We start from the raw sequence: 15,314 nt of genomic DNA, 5'->3' as shown, positions 1-15,314 counted from the left end.
TTAAACTCACTGTCTGCATCTTCTCTTGAGCCATCCCCTTTTACACCCATTCTGGCTTTTCGCCTGATCCCTCGCTCTATGGAAACTGCCCTGTCAAGGCCATCAGTGACCCCATGTTGCTAAATATAGTGGTCAATTTTGACTCCTCATCATGCTTGGCCCCTCGGCAGCATTTGACCCAGCTCTTCCATCCCTCCTACCCCGTGTTCCTGCTTCACTCAACCCCCAGCCCATCTCTCTGTCTGTTTCTGCTTTTGGCCTGCTGGCTGGTCCTTTGCCAATGTCTCCTGTTTTTTCCAAACATATACTGTGGGTGTTCCCCAGGGTGGGTTCCTGGGCCTCTCCTCTCTCTCTCTGCTATTCCTTTGGTGGAAGCAACCCAGCCTTGGAAATTGGCATGCCATCAATTTCTCGATTTCTCCAAAATTCCCTGATTTCCCCTTTCCATCTGAGCCTTTATCCCTGAGACTCACATCACATTCTTTTCCTTTCATTCATCTTGCTTTCACATTCATACATATGTTCTACTATGAAATTACTTTTCCAAATTTTGAATCAGTACATATATATCATGTAAAATGCTCAAATATGTATTATTTCCACTAAGATGCTAATTCTACCTTAGAACATTTCTGCACTTCTGTATTTATGTGAATAAAGCGAATAGTATTTCTACAAGCCTCATAGTTAAACACTGTTAGTTTGGGGCTATTGTGTAACATGAAATAATGGTACATCAACATAGTCGTTTTTCATTTATTTTTATGTAACACCGAGATGAGGTTTTTGCCCTGAAGACTGGTTTTATTGAAATTTTACCTACGTTACGGACAGTCAGTTTATGTGAAAGCCCTCATTTCTCCCCTTTTTGATATATGCTCCATTTGGCTATATATAACATATAACTTGGCATGAAACAAAATTCCCAAATCATTCACATAATACAATTAATATGTTTAATTATATTTTTTAAATGTTAAAAAGAAAAAGAAAACAGATTCCTCTACCTATTAGGCACTTCTGTGGCAATATGTAACACACCCCTTAACCATGACATTGAAGAACTGAGCTGATACCAGCCCCTTTCCACCTGCTCAGCCCCACCTTTTCCCATCCCCTTTCCCATCCGGAGAGGACATCCCTCCCATTGTCCAGGCCCAGATGTTGGAACCATGTCCTTTCTCTCTCTTTCTTTTACACTCACAGACAGCAAATCCAGCTTGTTAGAAAATTCTGGATATTCTGTCTTAATTAAATACCTGCTCTCTGCTCCCCGCCCTCCTAAGAGCCACCTTCAGCCTTTCCTGGATACCAATAGCCTTCTGTTTCCATCTTTGCTTTCCTACAATCTCTCATCCACACAGAGTCAGAGGGAGCCTGTAAAAACATACATTGGGGGTGGTGGGTGTTGCTCAGTGGTAGGGCGCATGCTTAGCATGCTTGAGATCCTGGGTTCAATCACCAGCACATTCATTAAAATAAATAAATTACTTCCCCCCAAAAAACACAAACACAAAAGCATAAGTTGGACTACATCACCCCTCCCCTCAAAACTCACTAAACGGGTCACCATGTCATTAGGAGCCAAAGTCGTCACAAAGGCCTCAGGACCCGGCGTGCTCTGCCTCTCTGCCCACACTCTCCCCCTCACTCTGGGGGCCTCTGGCTCCGGCTCTTCCTTCTTCCTCCGGATCTATTCTGCTTCAAGTTCATTACTCCGTGAGATCTGCCAGGATTGCCTTATTCTCTCCTGCCTGCCTCCCACCCCACCGCCATCACCCGAGTTTGCTCATATCACTCTTTTTTAAAAATTTTTCCAAACTCTTGCTACCCCAACATGCTGCCTGTTTCCTCTGCTAAAATTCTGAGCCCCCAGTGATGGGGAGTCATGTCTATTTTGTTGACTGATAAAGCCCGAGAGCCTTGGGAACGGTCTAGTTAGGAGATTCCCGTATGTAGTAGGAGCTTATACACATTTGCTGAATGAATGTAGATGCCCTGGTCCAATCCGATGGAGCACTTCTGTGACGTGCTCAAAGAATAACTCTCCTTTCCACCTGAGAGGGGGTGACAACTTCCCTGCTGATTAAAGGCAAGAACTTTTTGCTTTATGCTGTTAACCTTAGGCGGGGAGACTGGGGGATCTTCATATATATTTTTAAATTTGGTTCACTCTGCAGTTGGTCTTTGGTCTCTGTATAATTTTGAGAAACTCTTTATGAGTGATCATTCTTTGATCAGATTGAACAGGTTCCAGGGGGAAGGACCAAGCCTGTCCCATCAGCCATCCTTTGTGTCTTGTCCTGGGACCCAGTGGATGCTCAGCATGTAAGTGAACCGACAGGAGTGAGTGAAGAGATGGGAGCATCTCATTATTGTGGCGGATCTCTGTCCAATGCCTTGAGATTTGGGGAAGGGTTTACGAGTGCAGAAGGGAGAGGTCAGGTCCTCTGTGCTTTTCCTGAGTGCCCTGGCCTTACCCATTCCCCCAGCCCCCTCTGGGCAGCCAAGCCAAGGAGCTGGGCCACCAGGGGTTGTGCTGATCAATAATCCACCTTCATCCCAATTCCGGGGGTAGGTACACATGGTTGTAGACACTGGAGTCAGGTCCTTGGAGGAATTCCTCACCGAACTATGTTTTGGACCTTTTATTTTTCTCTAGAACCTCCAGCTGAAGAAGATTGTTTTAGACACATGAAAGTTGAGGACACCTTCTGTCCCCTCACAACCCAGGTGGGGCTGGGAGTCTGCTGTTTCTATAGCCGGTGGGCTCGTGTTGATTTGGGCATCCCTGTGCCTGAATTCCTGCAGTACACTCGGTGGTAAGGTTGGGGGTGCCTGGCAGGGAGGGAAGCGGGTTGGGAGACTGTACAGCTGGGCTGATGTTAACCTGGGGTGAGCGGGAGCTTGCTGATGCATGGCATCTCGGGGCAGGGAACTCTCCACACTCAAGAGGGGTTCCCACTCCCGCAGGGTCCCTTTGATCAGGGTGCTGGGCTGTCAGGGGACCACAGGGGTCCCAGTGAGGATTAGGGTGCCTTCAGGCAATGGGAAGTGTGGGGTCCAGTGGCAATTGAATTAACTGTGCACCCAAACCCAGCCCCCACCTCTTTCAGCCTGTTTCCTAATCTGCAAAACTGGAATGTTATTAAACATCTCGCGGGGTCATTGATGGGCTGGGACAGACTACACAGTCAGGAGCTGGAATTCTTCTGTCCCCTGATTGTTTGCCTTCTTTCTGACTATTTGCTCTCACAAGCTCAGTCTCTCTGTCTCTCGCTCTTTCACTTCTAAGTTTCTCTCATGCTCTGGTTTCATTTGATTTCCAACCACCGCCCCTCCCCTCCGCCAAACTCCAGATGAGTGAACTTGATTTCTATGTGTCAGTTCCAAATTCCCAGGAAAGATGCTCTGTCACCCTCTGGATCTTCTGTCCAACCCATGAGTTGTGGCCAGATGAGCGAGTCCCTCTGGGACCAGCAGAGGGTCTCTGCCCAGCCCCCAGCCACCACTGTGGGAGCACATAGCTCTCCGTGGAGGAAGTACTGGCTGTGACCTTGTGTCACTAAGTGTGAATTTATGTCTTCTCTTGAACCACCTTCATCCTCCTAAACAAAGATGAAAATTAAACACTCCCGGGATTTGTGTCATGGAACACTCAGGGTGGGGGCTAATGGGGCTGGAATTTCTGCTGTATTTAAGGGGCTACAGTGAATCCCCAACGAGAGCCTGCAAAGGGAACAGCACCAGCCCCACCCGGCACTTAGGGCGCTGAGTCTGCGTGACGTTGAGCCAGGCTTCTGACCACAGCTCAGGGGTCTGGTCTGACCAGTTAGCCTTTGAAACCAACCAGCTTTGGATTCCTCAATCCCACCCTGAGGTTTTACCTGAACCATCAGCTTCTGTATCTCTGAAGACAGATGCTGAGGACCCTTCACGTAAGCCGTTCGCACAGCCCTGTTCAGGCCTTTGTGCTGCACGGTCTGCCCGGCGAGCTGACCGAGGTTGGTATTTTACTGATGTTAGAAGTAGTCTGGTTTCCCGATGTCCTGTTTCACTGAACAAGCAACAGAAGCCACTTCTCGCTGATAAAAGCAGAAAAGGGACATAATGAAAAGATACTGGGAGGGTGTGTGGAGTGGCCAGGACCGGAGCCAACCCAGGAGCTGTAGGAGGTGTTAGGGAGCCCCAGGCACCAGGCTGGGAGGGGTGCTACCGGGCCCCCTGCCACCCCAGAAGGGACCCCCCTCCACCCGACCCTCCACCTCACTCACTGCAGGTTCATGTCCCGGCAGGGCCAGGTCACACTGAAGCCACCAGCACACACCTCAGTTGGGGAGCTGGCCCCGTCTGAGCTGCGGGCGTGCCTGGTGTGGGGAGAGGCCCAGTTAGAGGAAGGCAGTTCTCCTACTGTTCCGAGTTAAGGTGCAAGTCAGTGCCCATCACTCAGGAGAGCCAGGCTGGACGGACCTCATTGTGGTGACTAGGCTGTCTGAGTTCACTTATTACTTTCTACGTTTGAAGGCCCTGGAGGGAGAAAAAGTGAAGGTTCTAGTACTTATTTTGTGTTTCCCACGTACCAGGTGTGGTAAGCAAGCCACTTCAGACAAGGCCCAGAGCAACCACGTAAATAGGCCATGGAGCAAGTCGTGCAGTCAGGCCTCTGTGGTCCCGAAACCCGGGTCCCCATCCGCTCCATAGTTACCAGTGGAAACTAGGGGGATTTATGGGACTGTGTGCTCCTGTGGGGGCTGGGATATGTGTGTTTAAGTCCACATCTTCAGAAACTCGGCTAGAACCACAGCCACTGATTGCACGGTGGCAGAGGAAGGGAGGATTCCAGCCTCTGGTCCAGCTCGTGTGGAGCTCAGAAGTTCTTCCTCCTGTCCTGAAAATAACACCAGATCTGAGGGAGCTGCAAACCCACTGCTCTTCTTAGATCCCAGAAGACTGAGAGGGAAAGCTGCTCCCAACTCAGAGAGGTTGCAAAGGGAACAGCGGGCAGGCTTGGAGAGTCACAGCTCCCAAGGCAGAACCTGCTTTTGTAAGAACCCTGGGGGCAGGCAGATTTAACAGGTCCCTGAGGCCAGCAGGAGGCTCAGTGTGGGGAAATCAGAGTGTGACAAGTCCAGGGGGCCAGTCAGAGGGGCCCCATGCTCTTTTTCATGTATTTTACATCCAGGACCATGTCCTGTTCTCAGAATGAAGGTCAGAGGATAACTCCTCATGCTTCCTGCCTGGAGAGGAGAAAATAACTGTATTGAAATACACCCAGAACATTCTGTTTCATTGGGGGAAGTTGTTTTTTGTTTGTTTTTTTAATGAGAAATTATTTTACCAGAGCCTAACCAACCTGGGAGAAGGGAAATCCCTTCTGTGTCACCCAAATTGGGGTGGGGGGAAAGAGACACACTTGTGGAGGTCACAGCTCAGGGCACAGGCTCAATGAGAACTAATCACAGGACTGCAGATGCCCTGCTCTGTCCCGCTCCCCCAACACCTTACCTCCATGTCAGTAGGGCCCGTGTGTAATAACAGGAATAATACTAACAGAAGTAAATGTCTCAGGAGTGTCTAGGGAAAACCCAAAGACAGCGGGGAGATGAAAACAAGGACACACAGGCTGTTTTAGCCTCTCACACCAATAGCTGTAGCAAACTACACACAGCCCAGCCCCAGTAGATAAACAGACAACCTCACAGAAGAAATTATTTATTTTGGTTCTCTTACCCAGTGCATTCCATGGTGCATCCTCGCCTAGAATTGAGTGGAAGCAAGTCCATCTCAGAAGGGACATAACTGAAGAGGGATGGCTTCCCAGACTCTGAGGGGCAGAGAGAGCACCAGCCTGGGTTAGAGAAAGGTGAGGGGTGGGGTAGGGTGTGGGCTGCCTTCTTCCCCATATAAGGAACCTTCCTGAGGCCAGCACAGTAGGAGGGAGGGCCATGGGGTGGAAGCAGCCAGACTTCATCCTGAGAACTGTTGGGATGCCTCAAAGGGACCATTCAGGTGCCCAAACTGGGCCCTGATTGAGGGAGCCAGTCGGTCTGACTCAGAGCCCAGGACTGAGGTGGGCTCACAGCAGGCCGGTATTACTTGGCCGGATCCATTTCACTTCTCCGAAGCCCTGTGTAAAACATGAAGCGTGGACGGCCTGGTGAGCACAGCTCTGCCCTCAAGACCGGTTTCAACTCCTCTCTTCCCAGAGAACAGCATCTCTGAACCCGTCCTGGGTGACCTCACAGAGATCACCCTAGTGGCCCAGGCTAGTGACCGGGAACATGTACCTTCCTGCAGGCAAACCCTGACGTCCACTGATGCATCATATACTGGCAAAGAGTGAGTCACTGTGCATTGGTCTAACAGCAGAGACTCTGCCAAAGGCCCAAGAGGTGGTGTGTGGGACATGCAGGGGTGCAGGAGTGTAAGCAGTGCAAAAGTGTAACTGGTGACAGGGGTGCAGGGGCTGTGGAGGGCGCAGGCATTTCAGGGGATGTGGGGGTGGAGGGATGCAGAATTGCAGAGAGTAGCAGGGGTGCAGAGGTGCAGGGAGTGTAGGGATGCAGGGAGGTGCTCAGGGACCTGGCCAGGATAAGAAGGCAAGTGCACATCCTTGCAGTCAGCCTGACCCCGGTGGGCTATTGCAATGCTTTTGGGCTGCGGCGGCGGCGGTGGCGGTTGGGAGGCTGCCCGGGCAAGCGGATCGATTTCTTCTCTTCCCTGCAGCCTGGCCTGGGGTGGGGCTTGGCCGCCGGAGATTCGCCAGATGTTGCACTCCAGGTAAGCTTGCTCCTGGTAAGTGGGGCGGTTAGGTCAGAAGGCAGTGGCAGCGGCAGAGGGGCGGAGCGGGTCTACCCCTGGTGAACGGGTGGAATAGCTGCCTTGTCCCGGCTGCTGGGCCTGGGAGCGGCCTCTTCTTCCCCAGGTCGCCGGACACTCCTGTCCCACTCAGCTTGCTGAGTGCGGAGTGGGGGCGGGGCCGTTAAGGTGCGGGACCCACGGGGGGAGGGAGGCTGCCGCGGGGGAGCCGATCAATTCGCTCCGCTCTCCCCAGAGGCGGAGCCAGGGGCGGCTTCTGCTGCCCTAGAGGCGGGACGCGGGTCTCCAGATGAGCTTGCTCCTGGGAGGCGGTGGCGGAGGCGGCAGGGGCAGGGGATGTGTTCCAGGGAGTTGCTCCATTTCTTCTCTCCCCCACGGCCTGGCTTGGGGGCGACGTCTGCCGCCGGAGATTTGCCTCAGGTCCGACTCCAGGTGAGCTTGCTCCTGGGAGATGGGTGCGGTGCGGTCAGGGGGCTGGTAAGGTGGTGGCTGCAGGCATAGGGAGGCTGCCCCGGAGGAGACTGTGGATTAGCTCCATGTCTGCACCGCGTGGCCTGAAGGCGGCCTCTGCTGCTCCAGGTCCCGGGACACCCCTGTCCCACTTTGCCTGCTGGGGGCGGGAGGCAGGGTAGTCAGGGTGCAGGGGTGGCGGTGGTCGGGGGCCTGCAGCGGGGGAGCGGACCATTTGCTCCCATCTTCCCCGCGTCTTGTCCTGGGGGCGGTCGCTGTTGCCCTGTGTTATGAGACGCGTGTATCCTAGTCGGCCTGACCCCGGGAGTTGGACTTGGTACTTTGGGGGTGGTGGCAGCAGCGGCAGGTTTTCCCATGGAACTTGTCCATTTGCTCCCACTTCCCCCCATGGTTTGCCCTGGGGGCGGTCCCTGTTGTCCCAAGTTCGTCGGACGTCCATCTCCAGGTCAGCCTGCTCCCTAGAGGAGGCCACTGTGAGGTCATGGGCAAGAGTGGTGGCTGCTGCGGGGGTAGGGGCTGCCTTGGGGAGCTGGTGGATTGGCTCCCGTCTCCCCGATGGCCTGGTGTGGGAGTGGCCTCTCCTGCCCCAGGTCACCAGACGCACCTGTCCCACTCAGCCTGCTGGGGGAGGGGCGCCCTGGGCGGTGCCTTTAAGGTGCGGGGGTGGCGATGGCGGGGGTAGAAGACCTGCAGCGCGGAGCCTGTCAATTTGCTCTCCTCTTCCCCGTGACCAATCCTGGGGGCGTCCTCTGCTGCCCAAGAAGCCGGATGCCCGTCTCCAGGTCAGCTTGCTCCTGGGAGACGGGCCCGATGTGGTCGAGGGGCAGAGGCAGTTGCGACGGCCGGCTGCCCCGCCTAATGGGGCCACTTCTTCTCCTCTCCCCTGACCTGGCCTGGGGACGTCCTCTCTGGCGCAAGATTCGCCTGACACCCCACACCTGGTCTGACTGCTCCTGGAAGGTGGGCGCGGTGAGATCAGGAGGTGGAGAGGACAGGGGCTGCCCCTGGAGAGCTGGAGGATAAGCTCCAATCTCTCTGCAGGCCTGACGTGGGGGCGGCCTCTGCTGCCCCTCGTTCCCAGGTCACACTTCTTCGGGTCATATTTCCCCGGGGTTGCGGTAGGGTGCGGGGGCGTCGGGGTGTTGGCGGGGGTATGGAGCCTGCCGCTCGGGAGCTGGGGGTTTAGCTCCCATCTTTTCCGCAGATTGGCCTGAGGGCAGCCTCTGTTGCTCCAGATCGCAAAGCAATTTCTCTGACAGCTTAGCCACCGGAGGTGGGCAGGATGGGCTGAGAGGGCTGAGGCAGCCGCCAAGGCAGCGACGGAGGGGGCTGTCCCTGGCCAGCTGGTCAATTTGTTCCCATCTCAACCTTTGCTGCCCCAGTTTCGCAGAACGCCCTTCTCCAGTTTATTCTTCTCCAGGGAGGTGGGCGCAGTGCATGCAGCCCGAGGTCTGGGCTCTCCCTTGGGAGGGGCAGAACTCTCTTGTTCTCCTTTGTCTTTATTCTTCAGCGAAGTGGTTACTGGACGCAATTCTTAATTCTGAGAAAGTGTAGCCTGTGTTATGGAAGAGCTGCTGGACAGTGAGGTTTCTGGGTGGATTTTCACATCAGCTGATGCCCCAGGCAGGCAGGAAAGCTATTACTCAGAGCTTCTTAGTCTGGGGTTGGGGATGGCCCCGCCATCCTCGCCATGCTTTTTAAAAATGTGTTACTCCCCTCTTTTTCCTAGGTGACATTTTAGGTTATTGGGTCTCAGATTGCTGGCACACTCATCCCTGTTCTCAGACATCTTTTAAACTTGGGTGAAGTGATAAGTAGGGGAAGATGATTTACTGAAAGGTAAGAATACTTAAATTCGCATTAAAGCTACATTCTGTCAATCTTTCTAAAATGATTTTCCTCTGATTCTAAATCCACGACCTAGTGAATGTTGTACTCCTGTGTAAAATCATTGATCTTCACATCACATTTGTTGAGTGGTCAACGAGATTTGTTAATTAGATTATTCCTGAAAGGAAAAGTTCAGGCTTTTCAGAATTCCTTGTCTGATGTCACCCAGGCAGTCACAGTAGAAGACAGAGCTGATATAAAAATCCCTCAGCTGCCTGAACTGCAAAGCTTCTGGGATTACTGATCCCTGAAATGCAGGTGACTCTTGATGATAATCTGGGGGATGGTTTAAATGATCAGATTCTTCCAGTCCTATAAATGGGTTCCGTGGCCCCAGCCCCGGGAGAACTGGACATAAGGGCCATATCGTGTGTGGTGGGATGGGAAGGCAAGGTGTAAGAGCTGGAATCACTGAGATTCCACACTCGCTAAACACAGACTCCAGAGCCTAATTGTTGTCAGGTTCTGTTCTGGATTTGAGAGTGTGTTCATACATGATTCTTGCCCTTCTGGAGTCACTGCCTGGGTGGAAGTAACCTTTACATAGATCTGTGGAGGATGACATTTAAGTAGATGGGCTGTTATGGTTCTCAATGTGCCCAGGCTTGCTCTTCCAGGCACTCGTGGGACTAACGCGAGTCATGTTATTCACTCATTCACTGATTTATTACCCTTGAATTGATCACTCGTCCCACAGTAAGTGAAACAAGGTAACAGGAAGCTGAGTTTTGTCCCCTCTCCTATCACTGATTGTTTTTCAGTCGGGCGCCCTGCGTATGCATTGTGAAACGGTGGTATTTCGTGCCCAATGGGGCAGCACTGTCAGTTCTGAGAATCAGGGGAGACACATGGGTAGGACAGCACCCTGACACACATGGCACCCCCCATCCCGTGAGACAGAATTGTCGATGCTCAGGTGACCCGATGTAGACTGCGGTGCTAAACCTGAGCATGTTTAGTTATCCTGGTGGCTATGAAAATACAGACTACCAGTCGCTACCTCTGGAGACTCTGAGGGTGTGCACCCCAGGATTCTGCATTTTAAGAAGCACTTTAACGAATCCTGATGAAGAGATCTGAGTGTCCCACGGAGAAACACTGGTGTGCGAGGCACCAATATTGAGGATTCTCAGGGAACGATGTCTTTTTAGGATGGTCCATGGGCCCTCACTTTAGACTTTTGCCTTGGGTTTAATTGTATGTGTTCAGAAGTGATGTCTTTCAATTCCAGTGTATGTCAGCATGCTCTGTGCAGGGATTTACTCTCAGTAGATGGCAAAAACTATGATTCTTCAGGTCACCGAGCTACACTGTGAACGATATTTTATTTTGGTTTTCTTTGTAGCAATGCAGAGTCTCCCGAGAAGAGATTTAGACTCAACAGCTTTGTGTCAGACTTTGGAAGACCGCTGCTGCCCAAGGTGTTCTCTGGCAGTGCAATGACGAATCTAGGTCCCTCTTTCACTGCTACATCAATGAAGTGGACCACTTGGACAAGGCCAAAGCTGGTATCCCTACCATAGCCCTTTACAGTGTTATTCGGCTCCAGGAAGCCATCAGATGCAGCAGGTGTCCAGAGGAGGAGCCGAACTGACTCATGAAATGTGACATCCCCAACTTTATCAACACGGACCAGAACTCTGCCTTTGTGGAAGATGATTTCCTGATTTTGTAACTACCGATTGTTCTAGAAAATAAGCCAGTTGCCCAGAACTCACACAAAGACTTGAATTGAGAAACGTGCTTTCTCAGGTATCTTTCTGAAGATGTGAAGTCTGTCTTTGTATGGAAGGAAGTCCCCTTTCACAAAACTGAATGTGTTTGTGTCTGAGAGAGGGAAATGGAGACAGAAAGACGAAGAAGCAGAAGAGAGCCCCCTCAGAAGAGATCTAGTTAAGGTGAGTTTTTGTGCCTTTAAAAAACATTTGGGGTTTTAGGGGGAACAAAGTATTTACACTGTCTTATTCTCCTCATTGGAAACCTTGGCCCCGTCGTCAGAGTCAGCGGCCTTGAACGGGGGTTGCACGCTGCGTTTCATCTGGCACTGCCACTTCCACGCTCTGCCTTTAGCACGTTGCTTTGCCTGTCAGGGTTGCCACCCTTTTAACTGTAAGGTGAGGAGTCTGGAGTAGATGATCCACCCCAGCTCTGCTGTTTTGCAAATTTCTGATTTCGTATTCGGATGAGTCTGGGATACACCCAGAGCAGTATAAACCAGGCCCTACCTCCTGCCTATTGCTGGGGCATCCCTCAGGTCTGTGCCTTCTACTCAACCCTTTACTGAGCCCAGCTTTGGTCAGGAGCCCAAGTGCCTACCGGGATGGCAGGGGACTTGTCTTTCGTGGTCACGGTGGCCAAGAATTCTATTGGTGTGCTGAAACAACTCTTCTGAGATCCTCCACCCACCCCTGCTCAAACCTAATGACAGCACTACGGTTCCTTTCCTAGGAGGAGAATCAATCCATGGTGCATTTTATGACAATCCTGTCCCCAGGGATGCACGGAAGTTTATCAGCTGAGTGAGGGGAGGTGCCTCTGTGTCCCTGTATCTCTGTCTGCTGACAGTTCGCTGCCACCGGCTACTGAACAAGAAAAGTGCTATTCACCATGTTGTGTGTTTTCCAAATGTGTAGGTGATGGTCTTGTGGCTCGTGCGTGGGCTTTGATTTGGGATGGTGAAGGGCTTATAAATACCTCATCAACATGTATTCGAGGTGGCCTGGTGCCACACAGATTTGATTCATGAAGGCATCAAGCCTGCACACTGGTTTGGAAACAACTTGGTTTTGATCATTCACACTGCGTGCATGACTCGCTGCTAATCTCTGGGTGGTTTTTTCATTTCAGATTTATTCACCCCATGTCTTGCTTAAGCTGAAAAATACATTTATTTCACCAGAATATTCTCTGATTCTTTGTTTACACACATCCAGTTTTTTTAATTCCTTTAAAAATGATTCTGTGTTTATAATGCCTCCTAATTTCTATCATCTCTATGTTGCCAGTGGCCTGAGACATGCACCAGATTTGATGCCGGAACAGTTCCACCAAAAGAAATCCCTTTGCCGTAATATCTTTTGAGGAAAATATTATTCTTTAAGGCTCTAACAGTAAATCGTAGAAGAAAGCATGGAACATTTCTTGTAGTTAATACATGTTCATGCGAAAAGAAATGATATTTTCATTAAACAATGTTGATTTTAATAACTTTTACAAATGTGAACATTATTATTCATAATTTAAGTAACCAGATAAAACCACAGTTATTTATTATGAAGATTGAAAACTATTTACATGGTCTCTTAATTAGAAGTAGCTTTATTAGAAGACTGAAGGGTATTTAAAAGATGGAAAAATACCCATGATGACACCATCATTTTTATTAACTAAATATCAAGAACTGTGCGGGGATAAGATTTAACCCTCTGCAAACTGCCAAGTTAGCATGAGGTAGTTTGTGGATGCTGCCAGAGGACAGGACACTCCCCCAGGATCAGAGACAAAGGACTTCCTGCCAGCACAGCAGGCAGCCTGTGGTTCAAGTTCATATTGGTTCCTGAGTTCCTTTCCTATTGCTGTTGTAACAAAGGACCACAGACTCAGTGGCTTAAAGCAATACACATTCATCTTCTCACTGTTCTAGGGTGCAGTAGTGCAAAGTCAATGTCAGTGGGCTACAACCAACGAGTGGCCAAGGCTAAGTTCCACACCGAGGCTCTTGGGAGGGATTCGTCATCCTACCTTTCCCAGCTTGCAGAGGTGCTCACACTCCTTGGCCCAGGGCCCTGTGTCACTGTGACCTCTGCTGCCACTTTACATCTCTGTCTCTGACTATATAGATATAGAGGAAGAGTCTTCTACATCTGGTATGGACCCTTTTTCTTACATGGACATTGTATCCCTATTTATGTGCAGATGAAAACCCCTTCCCTCCAGGGTGCGGTGGCATCAGCTCACAAGATGACCACTCTGGGCTTTAAGTGTCCTCTTTGTATTGTCATCAGGGAACTTCTCTCTCCATAGTTAGCTCTGTGTTACTTTGTTGTTATATTTTACCCAGAATTACTGAAAGTTTTACTTATAAGGGATCCTAATTAGCTCTGTTTACCTGTTTCCAGAGCTGAAAGCTTCAGTTCTAGAGTATCAGTTTGACTTTTCCTAAAAATACATTCCAGTATATTTCTCTGGTGAAAGTCTCTACCCTGTTATCTATTGTCCCATCATTTCCTTATTTTCTTGAATATATTAAAAGTATTTTATAGCCTTTATTGGTAACTCTGATGCCTACATCACCTGGGGTTTGCATCCTTTGTCTAATGCTCCTTATTCTCATGTTATCTGTCATATAGTCTGGACATGTTGCATGTCTAGAAATTCTTTATTACATGGCAGACATTGCAAATGAAAAATCCATGTTATCTTCCGTGAGAGCTTTTCTACCTTCCCGTTAGGCAGACAGTGTGAGGGACTGATCATGTCACTCCAATCAGGCGCTGAGGTGGATCAGGACTAAAGTGCCTTTTTTCTTAAAACAGCTTTGAGGTATACTTGGCAAAATAATTTTCACACGTTTAAAGTGTACAGCTTAATACGTTTTGACGTAAGTATATCCCCAAGGAACCATGACCACACCCAAGACAGTGAACATACCCATCACCCACAAAGCTTCTCTCCTGACTTTTGTTGTCCCTCCCTCCCTCCCCGTCTCTTCCCCTGGGAACCATTGATCTGCTTTCTATCACAACATAGTGGTTTGCATTTTCAAGATCCTTATATGAATGGATTCATGCAGTATCTACTCTATGTTGTCTGACTTCTTTCATTCAGTGTAATTATTTTGAGAATCATCTGTGTTGCTGTATTAATAGCTTGTTTGTCTTATAGTAGAGTATTGTTTAGTGCTGAGTTTTTACTGAAGAGTTTATTGTGAGCAGTGTTTGTATAGACCATCATTTCTTTCTGCATTTACTTCTTGATGGATGCATGGGTTATTTACAACTTGTGCTATTATAAATAAAATAGCAGTGAATGTTTGGTTACAAGTCTTTGTATGGACATATGCTTTTCCTTTCTAAAGCACCAGATGAGGAATGTCTGGATTATATGGTACACAGGTGTTTACCTTTTTAAAAGAATCTGTTAAAGACTTTTCCAAAATGGTTGTACTATTGTAAATTCCTCGTGGTGTGTATCAGTTCTGGTTGCTCTACTTCCTTGCCAGCACCTTGTAAGGTCAGTCTTTCTAACTGTATTCATTCTAGTATGTATGTGAACTAGTATCTCACTGTGGTTTTTAAAAGCATTTCTCTAATGACTAATGACACCTTTAATCAGCATCTTTTCATATGCTTATTATCCATCTGGATATCTTTACTGAAGTGTGTTTTCTGGCCTCATTCATTCAGGTGTTTGAATTATTATTGAATTTTGAGACCTCTTTATTCTGGATCAGATACAAAGAGAGACCATTATCAGATATATGATCTGCAAATAGCTTCTGTCTATGGCTTGTCTTTTCATTTGCTTAGCAGTGTTTAGAAGAGCATTGAAGAGTCTTCATGTTCATAAAGTTCACTCTATCAGTTTCTTTTTAAAATAGATGATACTTTTGGTGTCATAGCAAAGAAAAATTTGCCAAACCCAAGGCCATAAAGCTTAAGCCTATGCTTGTTCTCCTAGCTGTTTTATAGTTTTAGATTTCCTATTAAGATCTATGATCCATTTTGAGGTAAATTTTGTATATTTTGTGAGGTGTGAATCAAAGTTCATTTTTTTTTTTTGCGTATCACTATCTAATTGTTCCAGCACTACATGCTGAAAAGATCCTTTCTCCACAGCATCCTTTTTGAGAATCAATTGTCTGTATAAGTCTTGGTTTAGTTCTGAACATTCTATTGTGTTCCATTATTCTATTTTCCTGTTTTACACCAACACCATAATTTCTGATTACTGTAGCTTTATAAAAAAAAAGTTTGAAAATCAGATAGTGCAAGTCTTCCAACATTGTTTTTCTTGTTCAAAGTTGTTTTGGATTTTTGGGATCCTTTGAATTTTTATATGAATTATAGAATAAGTTTTTAAATTCCTTACATCCTGTTCTGCCAAAATTCCACCCATGTCTTTGGCCGTCTCCA

General features: G+C 48.8%; 1 protein-coding gene and 1 long non-coding RNA gene across 1 annotated transcript in view; one reads left to right on the top strand and one right to left on the bottom strand.

Moving 5' to 3' along the window:
- Window positions 1-15,314, bottom strand: part of LOC140690323 (uncharacterized) — a 1,184,725-nt gene that overhangs the window by 198,186 nt on the left and 971,225 nt on the right. The window lies entirely within an intron of this gene.
- Window positions 1-15,314, top strand: part of LOC140690312 (uncharacterized) — a 461,064-nt gene that overhangs the window by 131,056 nt on the left and 314,694 nt on the right.

Source organism: Vicugna pacos, chromosome 30 (genome assembly GCF_048564905.1).
Source record: "Vicugna pacos chromosome 30, VicPac4, whole genome shotgun sequence".
Classification (NCBI taxonomy): Eukaryota; Metazoa; Chordata; class Mammalia; order Artiodactyla; family Camelidae; genus Vicugna; species Vicugna pacos.
Note: the sequence above shows the minus strand (reverse complement) of the source record. Positions and strands in the feature narration are given on the sequence as shown.